Here is a 14,026-nt window from a genome sequence, read left to right as displayed (position 1 = left end):
GAAATGGGTGGGGAAGAAGCACTTGAACAAATAGGAGAGAAAAAAACCCAAGATAAAGATACTAAGGAAAAGGAAGAAGAGGCTTTCAAGGAGAAAGAGACCAACAGGATCATTGCAGCAGGTGCTGCAGAGGCCACATTACTGCCTTGTTTCTTTTTCTGGCTGTGGGCTTGCCTCATTCTCTTCCTTGGACAATTACCAGTATTACATAATACTCTAAAGATTTTCAGTTATTATTCCAGGTCTGTTTTTCAGACTCTTCAGCTGCAATGCTCCCAGAAGCTCACCTTTAGCCCTACTTTACTGCCTTGAGCCTGAAGCCTACCCTATTTCAGAAGTCATCAGTGCAAAAAATAGGTATCTAGTAAGCAATTGCATTGCTGAGGACCTCATACAGAAACAATGGCATTTTATGGCCATAATGTGTAAGGAACTAATGCCTAATTTTCAAACCTGATTTAGACCTTTCCTAGAACAGGGCAGATAAACATTAATTAGTATGTGGTCAGAGTCTATTCTGGTTTCTTTCCTGCTTGGACAATTAGAATGTGCAACCATGGAAAAAAATGAAAGTTTTGTTGGAAACTGGAGAGACACACACAGAGAAAAGTATATAAATCTTAAGTATTTAATAACTTAGTGAAATTAACATTTTGGGGGATAACCCAGCCTTTTGATATATTTTAAAATCGATATTTCAATGAGACAATGCTAAAGTTTTGCTGAAACTTTCCCTAACTGCCCAAGAGATTTGGTCAGAATTTTGTAATTCACAAAACTCTTTTTCATACCTTAATAATTGCTGTTAAATTTACCATGATTTGTCACAGTCGATGGAGTATTTTCTATTCAAGTTCAAATAATTAAATCATCGTGTTTCTCAAGTGAGTCTCTTAGAATGTTGTAAGGTTAATAGAAATAAACATGGGGTTTTAGTTGTTAGATGCTCAGGAAAAGTTCCCACAGACACTGAAAGTGATAATCTTGTTTTAAAAAGAAGGACTTTAGTTATTTATTCTATGAAACTGTGTTGCAGTTTAGTTTTTGCTTTAATGAAGGATAACTTATGGCTTTTATTAAGCTCCTCCTTAGTTAAAATTCATCTACCAAGAGCTGTCCAAGGAACAATTATCTTTAAGTTTCAACATCATAACATGTCCCTGTTTTTGCCTATTGACGTTGAGGGACCAAACCCCCATAGATACTTTTGCCAAATGGCATTGATGCTGCTAAAGAGATTCATAGTAGGAAAGCATTCTGTTGAAACCCACATCTTAATGACTGGAGTCAAGTTTTTGTATTTTGTGGTCTTGTTTTGAAAATATAGACAGTAAAATAAAGCATAAGCCCACTTACGTCACTGTGTCTCTGGACTTTTCAAATGGTATTCTGATCAGTCCATGTCACTGAAAATTATCTTGGTGAATTAGGAGATTTGAATTTTAGAGTCCTACATTTAACTCAGCAATAGTTTACTAATGAAGTAATTTGAGACTTCTTTAAAAACACTATTTTAGGGTGTTAAAAGTTCAAATATTGAGGAGTCAAGATGGCATACTAGGAGGACAGGGAATTCACGTCTCCTCACAACTAGGGCATCTGTCACCAGTGGCGGGCAACAGACACCTAAGGGGACGGGAGGAACGCCCAGCAACCAGGTAGGATGTGGGGCTTGGGGGGAGTGAAGGGGAAGGAGAAGTGGAGGCAGGACAGGACTGGTGCCCCTGAGGGGCAGCTGGGAGAGGGGAAGGGAATGCCACCCCCGAAGGGGGAAATTGGGGAACTACTGGGAGGGCAGAGGATCAAAAGAGAGCATAGCCAGGTTTCCCCTGCCCACTTGGACCCCCAGGAGCCTGCTGAGATCCCAGGCCTGATCCTCTGCCCACCAAGGCCCCCTCCACCGCCCGGGTCCTGAGGGAGTGGGAGGGAGGGAAGGGGGAGCAAAAGAAAAGGCCGGACCTATGGGACCGGCACCCATGAGGGGCGGCTGGGGGAGGGGAGGAGTTCATACACCCAGTGGGACCCACCCACAGTTAGGGGTCCAGTGGCGACAGGGGAGATCCTGGGGGAGACGGTGAGGGAGGAGCACGAAGGAATGGAAGGGAATGGGGCCAGTGCTTTACCTGTCCACTTAGCCACTGGGAAGCCTGTTGGGCTCCTGAGCCTAATCCTGTGCCCTCAGAGCCTCCCTCCTGCCACGCAGAGCCCAAGCCCCGCCCCTACACCACCACTCAGAGCCCTACCTCTATACTCGGAGACCCCCTCCAATGTGCTGGACCTAAACACCACCCACACAACCTCACCCAGGGCCCTACCTCCAAACTCGGGGACTCTGCACTCCACAGGCCCTCCTTTCCACCTGCTGCCTCTCCCTTTCTGCACAGGTCCTAAGCACAGGCCCTGCCCCACGCTTGAACTTCGCCCTGCCTAGATCCAACCCCATTCTCAAACATCACCACCCCTACCTGCCTAGGTCCCACCCCACCCGAAACCCCTCCCCTGCCTAAGTCCCACACCTGCCTAAACTACACCCCAAGAGCAAAGGTTTTTTTTTCTTTTCTTTTCTTTTTTTTCTCTTTTAGACTGGGGTTTTGTTTTACCTTGTTGATTCATTGTTGCTGATTCTATTTTTATTTTTCCTAATAAATCTTTTATTTTTCTATTTTTTTTTTGTTCATTATACTTTGTTAGTGATGTCTCCTTTTCACTTGTTCCCCCTAACCTCCATCCCCCCGTTTTTTTCTTTTTCTTTTTTCTGTTCTGGTTTTATTTTACATTGTTGCAGTTGTTTCAATTATATTTTATTTTTCCTAATATATTTTTTATCTTTCTAATTTTATTTTGTTTTCTATTCTTTAATGTTGTACTCCCCCTTTTTTTCTTTCTTCCTTTTTTTTTTTTTTTTTTAACCACACCACAATGCTTGCAGCATCTTAGTTCCCAGACTAGAGGTTGGGCCCAAGCACCTCTGGTGGGAGCTCCAAGTTCAAACTGCTGGACTAACAGAGAAACTCAGACTCCACAGAATACCAATCAGAGTGAGGCCTCCCAGATGTCCTCATCTCAGCACCAAGACCCAGCTCTATCCAACTGTCTGCAAACTCCAGTGCTGGATGTCTCAGGCCAAACAACCACTGGGACAGGAATACAGCACCACCCATCAAAAAAAGAAATGACAAAAAAAATTGTGACAGATGAAGAAGCAAGGTAAAAATCTACAAGACCAAATAAATGAAGACAAAATAGGCAACCTACCTGAAAAAGAATTCAGAGTAATGATAGTAAAGATGATCCAAATTCTGAGAAACAGAATGGATAAAATAAAAGAAACAATTAACAAGGATCTAGAAAAACTAAAGAGCAAACAAACAGTGATGAACAACACAATTACTGGAATTAAAAATACTCTAGAAGAAATCAATAACAGAATAACTGAGGCAGAAGAACAGATAAGTGAGCTGGAAGATAAAATGGCGGAAATAACTACTAAAAGCAGAATAAAGAAAAAAGAATGAAAATAATTGAGCACAGTCTCAGAGACTTCTGGGACAACATTAAACACACGAACATTCAAATTACAGGGGTCCCAGAAGAAGGAAAAAAGAAACGGTCTGACAAAATATTTGAAGAGATTATAGTGGAAAAGTTCCCTAACATGGGAAAGGAAATAGGCAATAAACTCCAGGGAGCACAGACAGTAACATTCAGGATAAACCCAAAGATAAACACGCCAAGACACATATTAATCAAACTATCAAAAATTAAATACAAAGAAAAAATATTGAAAGCAGCATGGGGAAAACAATAAATAATATACAAGGGAATCCCCATAACGTTAGCAGCTGATTTTTCAGCACAACCTCTATAAGCCAGAAGAGAGTGGTGGGACATATTTAAAGTGATGAAAGGGAAAAACCTATACCAAGATTACTCTACCCAGGAAGGATCTCATTAAGATTTTAGAGAGAAATTAAAACCTTTACACACAAGCAAAAGTTAAGAGAATTCAGCACCACCAAACCAGCTTTAAAACAACTGCTAAAGGAACTCCTCTAGGCAGGAAACACGAGAAATGGAAAAGACCTACAATAACAAACCCAAAACAATTAAGAGAATGTAAATAGGAACATACATATTGATAGTTACCTTAATCGTGAACGGATTAAATGCTCCAACCAAAACATAGACTGGTTGAATGGACACAAAAACAAGACCCATACATATGCTGTCTACAAGAGACCCACTTCAGACCTAGAGACATAGACAGACTAAAAGTGAGAGGATGGGAAATGATATTCCATGCAAATGGAAATCAAAAAAAAGCTGGAGTAGCAAATCTCATATCAGACAAAATAGACTTTAAAATAAAGACTATTACAAGAGACAAAGAAGGACTCTACATAATGATCAAGGGATCAGTCCAAGAAGAAGATATAACCATTGTAAATATTTATGCACCCAACATAGGAGAAAATTAATACATAAGGCAAAAATTAACAGCCATAAAAGGGGAAATTGACAGTAACACAATAATAATAGGGAACTTTAGCACCCCACTTTCACCAATGTACAGATCATCTGAAATGAAAATAAATAAGGAAACACAAGCTTTAAATGACACATTAAACAAGATGGACTTAATTGATACTTATAGGACATTCCATCCAAGAAAAGCAGAATTCATTTTCTTCTCAAGTGCTCATGGAACATTCTTCAGGATAAACCATATCTTGGGTCACAAATCAAGCTTTGGTAAATATAAGAAAATTGAAATCATATCAAATATCTTTTCCAACCACAACACTATGAGACTAGATATCAATTACAGGAAAAAGACTGTAAAAATTACAAACAAATGGAGGCTAAAGAATACATTACTAGATAACCAAGATATCCCTGAGGAAATCAAAATATACCTAGAAACAAATGACAATGAAAACACGATGACCCAAAACCTATGGGATGCAGCTAAAGCAGTTCTAAGAGGGAAGTTTATAGCAATAAAATCCTACCTCAGTAAACAAGAAAAATCTCAAATAAACAACCTAACCTTACACCTAAAGCAATTAGAGAAAGAAGAACAATAAAAACCCAAGGGTTAGCAGAAGGAAAGAAGTCATAAAGATCAGGTACAAAATAAATGAAAAAGAAATTAAGGATACAATAGCAAAGGTCAATAAAACTAAAAGCTGTTTCTTTGAGAAGGTAAACAAAATTGATAAAACATTAACCAGACTCATCAGGAAAAAAAGGGAGATGATACAAATCAACAGAATTAGAATTGAAAATGGAGAAATAACAACTGACACTGCAGAATTACAAAGGATCATGAGAGATTACTACAAGCAACTCTATGCCAATAAAATGAACAACCTGGAAGAAATGGACAAATTCTTAGAAAACTACAACCTTCTGAGACTGAACCAGGAACAAATAAAAAATAAAAACAGACAAATCACAAGCATTGAAATTGAAACTGTGATTAAAAATCATCCAACAAACAAAAGCCCAGGACCAGATGGCTTCACAGGCGAATTCTATCCAACATTTAGAGAAGAGCAAACAACTATCTTTCTCAAACTGTTCCAAAATATAGCAGAGGGAGGAACACCCCCAAACTCATTCTGTGAGGCCACCCTCACCCTGATACCAAAACCAAAGATGTCAAAAACAAAGAAAATTAGAGGTCAATATCTCTGATGAACACCGATGCAAAAATCCTCAACAAAATACTAGCAAACAGAATCCAACAGCACATTAAAAGGATCATACACCATGATCAAATGGGTTTTATCCCAGGAAAGCAAGGATTCTTCAATAAGCAAATTAATCCATGTGATACACCATGTTAACAAATTGAAGAATAAAAACCATATGATCATCTCAATAGATAAAGAAAAAGCTTTTGACAAAATTCAACACCCATTTATGATAAAAACTTCCCAGAAAGTAGGCATAGAGGGAAACTACCTCAACATAATAAAGGCCATATATGACAAACCCACAGCCACTATCGTTCTCAATGGTGAAAAAATGAAACCATTTCCTCTAAGATCAGGAACAAGACAAGGTTGTCCACTCTCACCACTTTTATTCAACATAGTTTTGTACATTTTAGCCACAGCAACCAGAGATGAAAAATAAATAAAAGGAATCCAATTTGGAAAAGAAATAAAGCTGTCACTGTTTGCAGATGACATGGTACAATATATAGAAAATCCTAAAGATGCTACCAGAAAACTACTAGAGCTAATCAATGAATTTGGTAGAGTAGCAGGATACAAAATTAATGCACAGAAATTTCTTGCATTCCTATACGCTAATGATGAAAAATCTGAAAGAGAAATTAAGGAAATACTCCCATTTACCATTGCAAGTAAAAGAATAAAATACATAGGAATAAACCTACCTAAGGGGACAAAAGACCTGTATACAGAAAACTAGAAGACACTGATGAAAGAAATTAAAGATGATACAAACAGATGGAGAAATATGCCATGCTCTTGGATTGGAAGAATAAACATTGTGAACATAACTCTACTACCCAAAGCAATAATCTACAGATTCAATGCAATCCCTATCTAACTACCAATGGCATTTTTCACAGACCTAGAACAAAAAAATCACAATTTGTATGGAAACACAAAATACACCAAATAGCCAAAACAATCTTGAGAAATAAAAATGGAGCTGGAGGAATCAGGCTCCCAGACTTCAACATTTATTACAAAGCTACAGTAATCAAGACAGTATGTACTGGCACAAAAACAGAAACATAGATCAATGGAACAGGATAGAAATCCCAGAGATAAACCCACACACATATGGTCACCTTATCTTTAATAAAGAAGGCAAGAGTATACAATGGAGAAAAGACAGCTTCTTCAATAAATGGTGCTGGGAATACTGGACAGCTACATGTAAAAGTATGAGATTAGAACACTCCCTAACACCATACACAAAAATAAGCTCAAAATGGAGTAAAGATCTAAATGTAAGGCCAGAAACTATCAGACTCTTAGAGGAAAACATAGGCAGAACACTCTATGACATAAATCACAGCAGGATCCTTTTTGACCCACCTCCTAGAGAAATGGAAATAAAAACAAAAATAAACAAATGAGACCTAATGAAATTTAAAATCTTTTGCACAGCAAAGGAAACCATAAACAAGACAAAAAGGCAACCCTCAGAATGGGAGAAAATATTTGGAAATGAATCAACTGACAAAAGATTAATCTCCAAAATATACAAGCAGCTCATGCAGCTCAATATCAAAAAAACAAACAACCCAATCCAAAAATGGGAAGAAGACCTAAACAGACATTTTCCTAAAGAAGATATACAGATTGCCAACAAACACATGAAAAGATGTTCAACATAACTAATCATTAGAGACATGCAAATCAAAAGTACTATGAGGTATCACCTCACACCAATCAAAATGGCCATCATCCAAAAACCTACAAACAGTAAATGCTGGAGAGGGTGTGGAGAAATGGGAACCCTCTTGCACTGTTGTTGGGAATGTAAATCGGTACAGCCACTATGGAGAACAGTATGGAGGTTCCTTAAAAGACTAAAAATAGAACTACCATATGACCCAGCAATCTCATTACTGGGCATATACCCTGAGAAAACCATAACTGAAAAAGGGTCATGTACCAAAATGTTCATTGCAGCACTATTTACAATAGCCAGGATGTGGAAGCAACCTAAGTGTCCATCAACAGATGAATAGATAAAGAAGATGTGGCACATATATACAATGGAATATTACTCAGCCATAGAAAGAAATGAAATTGAGTTATTTGCAGTGAGGTGGATTGACCTAGAATCTGTCATACAGATTGAAGTAAGTCAGAAAGAGAAAAGCAAATACCGTATGCTAACACATATATATGGAATCTAAAAAAAAAAGGTTCTGACGAACCTAGGGGTAGGACAGGAGTAAAGACACCGACGTAGAGAATGGACTTGAGGACACAGGGCTGTGGAAGTGTAAGCAGGGATGAAGTAAGAGATTAGCATTGACATATATACACTACCAAGTGTAAAATAGATAGCTAGTGAGAAGCAGCTTCATGGCACAGGGAGATCAGCTTAGTGCTTTGCGACCTACTAGAGGGTGGGATAAGGAGGGTAGGAGGGAGATGCAAGAGGGAGGGCATATGGGGATATATGTATGCATATAGCTGATTCACTTTGTTTTACAGCAAAAACTAACACTACAGTGTAAAGCAATCACACTCCAATAAAGGTGTTAAAAAAGACACTAATTAATTAATTAAAAATTTTAAAAAGTACTTTTTAGAAATTCAATGTTCATGTGTTACACTCTGAAAGTTATTTTAATTTTGCAAAAGCAATCAGATAGAATCCAGCATTTAAAAAAAAATATTGACTTTATTCCCTGGTTTGTGCAATACATCTTTGAGGCTATCTTTTTGTAAAATTTATTTATTTTATTTATTGATTTTTGGCTGTGTTGGGTCTTCGTTGCTGCATGTGGCCTTTTTCTCTAGTTGTGATGAGTGGGGGCTACTCTTCCATTTCAGTCTGTGCGCTTCTCATTGCCGTGGCTTCTCTGGTTGAGGAGCATGGGCTCTAGGCATGCAGGCTCAGTAGTTGTGGCTCATGGGCTCTAGAGCACAGACTAAGTAGTTGTGGCACACGGGCTTTGCTGCTCCATGGCATGTGGGATCTTCCCGGACCAGGGCTAGAACCTGTGTCTCCTGCATTGGCAGGTGTATTCTTAACAATTGCACCACCAGGGAAGCCTGAGAATTCAGCATTTTAAATTAATTTCCTAAACAAAAAGAAAAATGACCAACATCCCAGTAGAAAATAATGAACAGAGGGCAGAAATAAACAGTATACAGAAAGGAAATGAAATAGCTCTAAAATATATAAAATCATGCTCAACCTCATTTACAATTTAAAAAAGCAATTTAACAATAGATGAAGATACTACTTTTTTCCTAGTATTCAAGTATTGTGAGTCTGTGAGAGACACCCTCATGCATTTCTGTCAGAAATGTAAAATGGTATGACTTTTATAGAGGACAACCTGGTAATAGTTATCCAAGTTAAAAATTGTTCAATTGGATATCTATTTGAAAAACAAACTTTAATCCATACCTTATACCATATAAAACATTACCCAACATAGACTACAACATAAAGCGTAATATTATTAAACTTCTAGAAGAAAACATAGGAGATAATTTTTATGAGGTTAGTTTAGGCAAAGATTTCATAGATATGACACCAAAATCATGATCTATGAAAGAACAAACTGAGGGCTTCCCTGGTGCCGCAGTGGTTAAGAATTCTGGAGATATATGTTTGAGCCCTGGTCTGGGAAGATCGCACATGCTGCAGAGCAGCTAAGCCAGTGTGCCACAACTTCTGAGCCTGCACTCTAGAGTCCCTGAGCCAAAACTACTGAGCCCATGTGCTGCATCTACCGAAGCCCATGTGCCTGGAGCCCATGCTCCACAGCAAGAGAAGCCACTGCAATAAGAAGCCTGCACACCACAACGAAGAGTAACCCCTGCTTGCCACAACTAGTGAAAGCCCACATGCAGGAACGAAGACCCAGTGCAGCCAAAAATAACTGAATAAATAGATTTTTAAAAAGAACAAACTGATACAATGGACTTCATCAAAATTAAAATGTCCTATTCTTTGAAAGATTATGAAGAAGACAAAGCACCCAGTGAAGGGAATATTTTGTAAAACATTTATATAATGAATAACTTGCATACAGAATACATAAAAAACAGTCAAAATTCTGTAAGAACTAACAGCTTCACCAAATAAGATTACAAATAACAAATAAGTACATTAAAAATGCTCAACATCATTTGAGACCTGGAACCAGACCATATACTGCTGCTGGGAACATAAAATGATACAAATAACTTTGGGAAACAGTTTGGTAGTGTCTTAAAAGTTAGACATACATTGGTTAATCAAGATGGTGGAGTAGGCATACCTAGAACTCAACTACCCCTGTGAACGCATCAAAATTATGTCTATGTGTGGAGTAATTCTCAATGAAACTAACTGGAAACTGGCAGAAAGACTCCTGTATAACTAAGGTTGTAAGAAATACCCACACAGGATTGGATAATAAAGGAAGAAAAGTGGTCAGGTTGGGACCTCCGTCCTTCAGAGAGGACTCAGAGTAAAAGGGAGAATGCATGTGTGGAGATCTGCCCTGAGGAGTGAGCTATTTAAGACACATGTTGGGTGCCCCACTTCTGGAGTCAGGAACAGGGAAGACCAGCCCCATTGGCTGGTGAGAGGGCAACTTGGACTAACAAGAGGGCTGTGGGAATCCTGAACTCTGCTCATGAGGAGCATACAAGCACTTGCTTGCTACTAAGGCTGAGAAAAGAGGGAAGACTGAGGACTGCTCCAGTGGCTACCTGGTTTCCTATGACTTTCTTGTGTGTGCCCAAATCTGAGCAGAGTGAGAGAGAGTTCAACTATGGGACACAGAAGTGAATTGGACCTGGCACAGTATCTGAGCACAGTGGGGGTGGCCATTGCAGATGCTTGCATGGACAGAGTTTCATGGGTGATCCCAATCTGATAGCATCCAGACAGACAGAACCCATGCTACATACATGATGAGAGCCCACACAGGCCCTGCCTGCCCTGGAGAGCAGCTCCATGAAAGGGTGGGGGCAGTGGAGGCTAAGGGGTCATAAACTGTGGGGAACGAAGGACACTCAGACACAGTGGGTCTGGCATTGCTGGTGGTTGCACAGGCTGCACAACAGAGGCAGACCAGACCTCTGTCTGAGACCAGCCCATGACAGCTCATGCCCTGTCACAAGCCAAGAGCCCACATGGACCTCTCTTACTGCAGCATTGCTACCCTCTGGGTTAAGGGTATTGGTGCTATGATATGAAAGAGCACATACTTAAAAGGAACAGAGCCAACCCAGACTCAACAATGAGGGCTTTTGTTCCATCAACTTGGTATCCAAACCTGCCCCCGAGAGGGTGGTAATGGCCATTGAACAGAGTGGAAACCCACGTCACATCTAACTAGACCTAGGCTGCCAATTTCTAGCCCCACCCCCTACCAAGGTGATAGCTACAAGCATGCCCTAAGGAAAGATGTGACTTTTGTTCATGTCAAATCCAGCTCTCCCAGCAAAGCCACTGAGCACCTGCAGACTGTATAGGGATGATGCCACATATGAAAATCCCTTCAATAGTGATAAAGGTAATTGTTTTACTTATATTCAAAGAGACAGAAAAAGTTAAGCAAAATGGAAAGAGAGAGAGGAACTGCTCTCAACTGAAAGAGCAAGAGAAAATCCCTGAAAAAAAAAACTAATGAAACAAATAAACAATATTTGAATTAAAGAATTCAAAGCATTACTAACAAGAATGCTAACTGAATTAGGGAAAAGAATAGATAAGCACAGTGAGACTTTTAACAAGGAAAAAAAAACAAACAAAAAAAGAATGACTCAGAACTGAAGAATACAGTAACTTAAATGAAAAACACAGTAAAAGGAATGAACTGCAGAGCATGTGGTACAGAAGAACACACAGATGATCTGGAAGTTTGAATAATGGAACTCACCCAAACAGAACAGCAAAAACGAAAAGCAAATTTAAAAAATGATAAGAGTTTAAAGGATATTTGGGATAACAGGAAGTGAACCAACATTTGCATTATAGGGCTTCTAGAAGGAATGAGAGAGAGAAGGGAATCAAAAATGTATTTAATGAAATTATGGCTGAAAACTTCCCAAACCTGAAGAAGGAAACAGATATCCAGGTACAGGAAGAACAGAGGGTCCCAAACAAGGTGAACTCAAACAGACCCACACTAATACATATCATAATTAAAATGGCAAATGATAAATATAGAGATTTCTACAGGCAGCAAGAGAAAAACAAAAAGTCATATACAAGGGAATCTCCATAAGGCTATCAGTTGATTTTTCCACAGAAAATCTGCAGGCCAGAAGAGAGTAGCATAATATATTTAAAGTGCTGACAGAGGAAAACCTGCAACTAAGGATATTCTACCAATCAAGATTATCATTTAGAATTGAAGGAAAGCTAAAGAACATCTCAGACAAGCAAAAACTAAGAGGTCATAAATACTACGCTAACCCTAAAAGAAATATTAAATGGTCTTCTCTAAGTGGAAAAGAAAAGGCTACAACAAGAAGTAAATATCTATAGGAAAAGAAAATTTTCACTATGAAAGGCAAGTATATAGCAAAGGCTGAGGATTGATCACTTAAGGTAGTATGAAGTTTAAAGACAAGAAATGTAGAATCAAGTATAACTGCAATAATCAGTAAAGGGATAAACATGACAATGTAAAATCAGAAACACAAAATGTGGGGGAAGGGAGTAAAAATATAGATCTTTTGGAATGTGTTTGAACCTAAGGGACTAGGATGTTTTAAAGGATGTTTAAACAAATAGATCTGGTTATAGGTCAACATAATGAACCCCATGGTAATCACAAATCAAAAACTTACACTGTATACGCAAAAGCTAGAAAGAAAGGAACACAAGCATACTACCAAAGAAAATCATCAAACCACAGGGAAGAAACATAATGAAGAAGAAATGAACAGAGAAGAACTACAAAACAAACAGAAAACAAGTAATAAAATGGCAATGAATACATACCTATCAATAATTACTTTAAATGTCAATGGAAAAAAAAAAATGTCAATGGACTAAAATCTCCAAACAAAAGATATAGGATGACTGATTGGGTGAAAAACAAAATCCATCTATATGTTGCTTACAAGACTCATGTGAGAACTAAAGACTCACAGAGACTGAAAGGGAGAGAATGGAAAAAGCCATTATGTGAAAATGGAAATGACAAGAAACTGGGATTAGCAATACTCATATCAGACAAAGTAGACTTTAAAACAAAGTCTTTAACAAAAGACAAAGAGGGGTGTTATATAATGACAATGGGATCAATACCAGAAGAGGATATTTTACTGGTTAACATATACGGACCCAGAAAGGAGCACCCAAATATATAAAGCAAATATTAGCAAATATAAAGGGAGAAATTGAAAACAATACAAGTAATAGAAGGGGAGTTAACACCCCACTTACATCAATCCACAGATCATCCAGGCAGAAAATCAATAGGCAACAGCAATCTTAGATGACACAATAGATCAGTTGGACTTAATAGATATCTATAGGACATTCCATCCAAACCAACAGAATACACATTCTTTTCAAGTGCACAAGGAACGTTCTACAGGATTGATAACATGTTATGCCACAAAATATATCTCAACAAATTTGAGAGGACAGTACTTATATCAAGCATTTATTCTGACCACAGTGTATGAAACTAGAAATCAATCACAGGAAGGAAAATGGAAAAGCACAAATGCATGGAGACTAAACACTATGCTACTAGAAAACCAAAGGGCAAATGAAGACGCAAAGAGGAAATCAGAAAATACCTCGAAGCAAATGAAAATGGGATGCAGCAAAAGCAGTTCAAAGAGGGAAGTTTATAGCAATTACATGCCTACCTCAAACAACAAAAAAATCAAATATACAACCTAACCTTCCAACTAAAGGAATTAGGAAAAGAAGAACAATCAAAGCCCAAAGTCAGCAGAAGGAAGGAAAAAATAAAGATCAGAGAGGAATAAATAAAATAGAGACTAAAATATAACAGAAAAGATCAATGAAACTAAGAGCTGGTTATTAGAAAAGATAAACAAATTGGATAAACCTTAACCAGGCTCATCAAGAAGAAAAGAGAAGGGACCCAGACAAATAAAACAAGAAATAAAAGGGGAGAAATACCAGAGAGATACAAAATATCATGAAGGGAAACTATGAACAGTTATTTATTTGTTATGCCAATAAATTGCACAACCAAGAAGAAACTGACAATTTCTAGAAACATACAACCTTCCGAGACTGAATCAGGAGGAAATAGACAATCTGAACAGACTGATCACTAGTAGTGGAATTGAATTTGTAACAA

The sequence above is a fragment of the Neophocaena asiaeorientalis genome, unplaced genomic scaffold (genome assembly GCF_003031525.2).
Source record: "Neophocaena asiaeorientalis asiaeorientalis breed wild unplaced genomic scaffold, Neophocaena_asiaeorientalis_V1.1 scaffold329, whole genome shotgun sequence".
NCBI lineage: Eukaryota > Metazoa > Chordata > Mammalia > Artiodactyla > Phocoenidae > Neophocaena > Neophocaena asiaeorientalis.
Note: the sequence above shows the minus strand (reverse complement) of the source record.